This window comes from Nycticebus coucang, chromosome 5, assembly GCF_027406575.1.
Source record: "Nycticebus coucang isolate mNycCou1 chromosome 5, mNycCou1.pri, whole genome shotgun sequence".
Classification (NCBI taxonomy): Eukaryota; Metazoa; Chordata; class Mammalia; order Primates; family Lorisidae; genus Nycticebus; species Nycticebus coucang.
The window spans coordinates 128,522,071-128,527,576 of NC_069784.1; positions in this window are offsets into that span (position 1 = coordinate 128,522,071).

Sequence of the window (5,506 nt, forward strand, 5' to 3'; positions counted from 1 at the left end):
GCAGCTATGAAACTTGGTTTTGTGGTCTATTCTCACTGGGGTTAGGTGATATCTTGGGGGACAGCAACTTCAGCAGCCATTGCAACAACAATCAAAATTAACAAATGGGACTTAATTAAGCTGAAAAGCTTCTGCATAGCTAAGGACACCATAAGTAAAGCAAAAAGACAACCTTCAAAGTGGGAAAAGATTTTTGCGGAGTATGAATATGACAAAGAGTTGACAACTAGAATCTACAGAGAACTCAAATTAATCAACAAGATAAGAACAAACAATCCCATCTGCAACTTGGGAGAACAGAACTTCTCCGGGGTAGACAGATGACTAGCTAGCAAACATTTGAATAAATGCTCATTGTCCCTGATTGTGAGATAAATGCAAATTTGTATGTGTTTTTGTTTGTCTTTTATTTAGAAGATGATAGGAGTTATGCAGAAATGAAAGTTAAGAAACAGAGTCACCAGAAAGAGAAGAGAAATGAGAAGCCCTCTTAGACACAAAAATGTTCTTAAAGCAAAAATAAAAATTAAAAAGTCATGCAAACAAAAAAAATAGCAAAGGAAAAATCAGTGTGCAAATCAACAGGACAAAATAAAGAACACAAAAATAGAACCAAGTGTATCTGGGTAATTAGTTAGGATGAGGGTGGCATCTCCCATACAAAAAAAATTGATTATTTAATGCTTGGGGGAAAGCTAGATAGCCATAGAGAAAAATGTATTTCCCACTTATTTCACAATAAGTTTAAAATGAATAAAGAATATACAAGAAAAATTAAATAATAGCATGTAATAAAAATAAATAAATATTTTAAAAATATTTTCATGAGGAAAGCTTTCTATGTTAATCTTTTGATAATGTGATTTCAGATTTTTTTAATTTTGAAGTTAGTTTTAAAAATAAATAGTTTTAAAAAATCCTAATGTTTTAAATCGTATCTAAAATCTGAAATAACTTTACTGAGATTTAATTCATATACTATGATATATATACATGTTAAGTATAGTTTGATCAGCCTTGAAATATATACACACCCCTGTTACCACAGCCACAATCAAGACATGTAACGCTTTCATCATTACAAGATGTTCCCTTATGTCTCTTCCCATTTGATCCCAACTCTTTACTCCCAGATTCAAGCAAACATAGATCTGCTTTCTGTCATTGTAGCGTAGATTTATTTTTCCTGCAGTTTTGCACAAATGGAATAGTACATGCAGTATGTACTATTTTGTATCTGGCTTCTGTCACTCAAGATAAGCTGAGATTTATCCTTGTTGCATATTTCAAAAATGTATTCCTTTTTATAGTGAATAATCGCATTGAATTTCGCTAAATGGATATATTACCACTCATGTGTTTATTAACTTATTGAAGAACACTCACCCCTTCTCTACTTTGTGGCTTTGATGAATAAAATTTCTATCAACAATTACATACAAATATTCATATGGAGCTATAGTAGGCTGAAAAATGGTTCTCCAAAATATCAGGTCTTAATGCCTGGAACCTATATATGCTGTCTTATTTGAAAAAAAAAAAAAAAAAAAAGAGCTTGCTATAGATGTAATTAAATTAAAGATTTTTGTGATGGATGATTATCCTGGATTATCTCTGTGGTCCTCAAATGCTACAGCACGTGTTCTTATAAGAAAGGCAAAGGGAGACTTTACATAGACACATAGAGGAGAAGGGAATGAGTAGACAGAACAGAAAGAGATTCAGAAATGCTGCACTTGCCAAGTCCCCATGACCCACACAGATACCCTCCAAGTTTCTGTGACCTGCCCTGCCACAGACAGCAGGCCTGTGACATGTCTAGGAACCCACACACTAAGGTTTTGTAAATGGAACAAGCATTAGCCAAGGTCGTGCCACCCACCTCCATGGAAATTGACTTGACCAGCCCTGCAAGAGCTTTCAGCAAAAGACTACAGACTAACCGAATATCTGAGTAAATATCCTCCAGCTTCAGCTTGGTCTGTGACAACCACAGGGGAATGGGATTACGCAGGAGAATATCTATGTTCCAGGCTCTCAGAGCATCTCCCCCTCTCCACTCAGATTAGTCCCCAGAGTAGGAGATAAAAGCCCTATCTATTGATTTCTCCTCCTTCTCACTAAGTAGAAGAGTTCCCAGGAAAAGGGAACAGGTGCCCTGCAAACCTATCGGCCTTGGGCTGAGAGAAAATGTTTCAGATGAGAAGAAACTAGTAAAAGAATGTTGGCAATATGGAAAGCTACCTAGTTTGACACTCCCAAAGTATCACTATACATCCACAGCAATGTACTCCAAATAAAAGGAAATTGCTGAAATGTCAGAAATGAAAATCACAATATGGATGGCAAACAAGGGGAATGAAATTAAGGAGAAAGTTGAAAAGCAACACAAAAAACCCAAAACAATATTTTAAGACATGATTGAAAAATATGAAAAACTCACTAACAGACAACATGAAAGAAGACATAGAATAACTTAAAGAAATGAAAAAGTCATTTGGGGAATTATAAAATACAGCAGAAAACTTTAACAACAGGCTAGATTAAGCAGAAGAAAGAACCTCAGGACCTAAAGGCAAGGCTTTTGACTAATACAGTTAGTCAAAGATGCAAAAAGAAAAAAGAGTAACAGAATAAATAATCATTCGGAGTAATATGGAACTATCTCTATTCACAGAAGATATGATTTTGTATCTAGACAACCCTAAAGACTGCATCAAAAGTCACCTAGAATTGATAAATAAATTCAGTAAAGTCGCAGGTGTGTACAAATAACAGTCAAGCAGAGAGGGAAATCAAGAGCTCTCCCAATAGCTGCACAGAAAATAAAACATCTGGTGCCCAGGCATGATAGCTGATACAGGTAACCCTGGCAATTTGTGGGCCAACGCAGGAAGACTGCTTGAGGCCAGAAGTTTAGGACCAGCCTGAGCAAGAGTGAGAACCTATCTCTACAAAAATACAATAATCAGCTGAACATGATGTTGTGCTCTGAGGTCCCAGATACTTGGAAGGCTGAAGCAGAAAGATCACTCGAGTCCAGGGGTTTGAGTTTGCTGTGAGCTATGAGATGATGCCACTGCACACTAGCCCAGGGGACAGAGCAAGACCCTGTCTCAAAAAACAAAAGTATATATATACACACATATGCATATATAAAGAAAAAAGAAAGAAAGAAAAGAAAAATACAGAAAATATGGGGTAAGTTCCTTGATGAAGGAAGTGAAAGTTCTTTATTAGGAGAACTAAAAGTATAAAAGTAATTGAAGAGGATTGCAAACAAATGGAAAAAAACATCTTTTGGCTCATGGATTGGCAGAATCAACATCATAACAATGTCCATATATCCAGAGTGATTTATAGCTTTAATGAAATTCCCATCAAAATGCCAACCTCTTATATCACAGACATAGACAAATTCATTCCAAGCTTCCTTTAGAAACACAAAAGATCCTATATGGCTAAAGCAATCCTGTATAAAAAGAACAAATCTGAAAGAGTCCCATCATCTAAGTTCAAATTATACTAGAAAGCTATAGTAATCAAAATGGTCAGGTATTATAAGAGACATACACCAGTGGAAGAGAATAGAGAACCCAGAAATAAAACCATATAGCTACAATCAACTTATCTTTGACAAAGCACACAAAAACATACACTGGGGAAAGGAAATTTTATTCAATAATTGTTGGGAAAATTGGACAGCCAATGCAGAAGAATGAAACAGGATTCCTATCTATTACCATATATAAAAATTAATTCAAGATGTATAAAAGAATTAAGTGTAAGGCATGAAACATAAAAATTCTAGAAGAAAACCTAGTAAAAACTCTTGTACATGTCAACCTAGGTGAAGAATTTATGATCAAGACCCAAAAAGCAAATAGATCAGCCATAAAAATAAATAAATGAGGCTTAATTAAATTAGAAAGCTTCTGTAATACGGAAAAGGAATTAATCAAAAGAATGAACAGATAATCTAAGAATGAATAGATAATCTAATAATGAGAGAAAAAATTGCAAACCATGTATCTGTTAAACGACTCATACACAAGAATCTACAGAGAACTCAAACAAATCATTAAGAAAAAAACAAACAACCTCATTAAAAAGTGGGTAGGCAAAAGACATGAAGAGAAGTTTTTCAAAAGAAGATAGAGAAATGTTCAATATCACTTACCATTACAGAAATGCAAATTAAAACTGCAATCAGATACCACTGTACCTCTATCAGAATGGCAGGTATTAAAGTTAAGAATCAGGAATTGTGGGAAGATAGCTGACCAGAAGCAGAGGCTCATGAGCCAGAGGCTCATGCCCAAAGGGAGAGATATTGGACTGAAGTGGATGAAAGCTGAATGAGGAGCTCCACACTGAGAGGACTGCGTGAGGTACACATAACCCAGGCTAAATCAAGTGGAAGAAACAAGAAAGTAGAAGAAAAGAAACAGATTCAAGCCCAGCCCCAAGAAGGATACCCCTTCCCCCAAACATGAGCTCCATAGTGGGTAACCAGTTAGCCAGTGAACTGGGTTCAAAAGTCTGCTTACCTTATTTCATGGAAGAGCAGTTGCTAAGTCCCAGTCCTCCAATATTGAGGTCCCACTACTGAGACTAGGCTCCATTCTGTCTGGCACAAAATACCAAATATTTTTCCTGTAGTCTTGAGCACCCAGATTGTCCTTGCCCCACCCTCTTTGCTTGAAGGACTGCCCCTTATAGAGTCCAGAGTGTTTGACAAGCTCATGGGGAAGCTCTAGAGGTCTGCTGGTCACCAAGCTGCGGCGTGAGAACAGTAGCACAGCAATCCAAGCTTTTGTGGAGAAAGGGTGAACTACCCATCTCCAGCTCCTCAGGAATTGTCAGGCAGCTCTGTTTTCTGCCCTTCAGGACAACTTCTGAACTCCATTGGGTGGACGGGGCTAGTGCTTAAAGGACTTTGACTTGTGACTGAACTTTGGACCTGTCCCCTCCACCAAGCATGACTCTTTGAACTTGATTGGATGGGAAGAGAGGCGTCTAAGTGACTTTGAACTGAACTTTGGTCCTCTGGCCTCCACTAGACAAGGCTCCCTGAGCTTGACTGTGGGGGCAGGGCCGGGGTTTAAGTAACTTTGGATTGAACTTTGGACCTCAACCCTGGTGCCTGAGTTAATCTTATCTGAACTTTGAGCTTGACTAGACAGGTGGTGCTCATTCAGCATTCGACTGGCTGGATGGTTCCAGAGTATAAGCATTTATCCTGAACTCTGGGGCAGTGCTTTCAGCTGGGGCAGCCTCGTGAGCTTGATTTGGTGGGCAAAGCCACCACTAACAGAGTGACTTTGATTGGAACTCTGGGCCAGTACTGACTACTGATTCTTGTCCACCTGGAGACAACATCTGGAGCTGCAAATTCACCACCTGTCTGCCTTTGTTAGTGCACCAGTGGCACTGTAATGGTAAGGAGTGAACTCATCAGGGACAACCTATCAATTCAACCAAAAAAAGTATAATTAACATATTG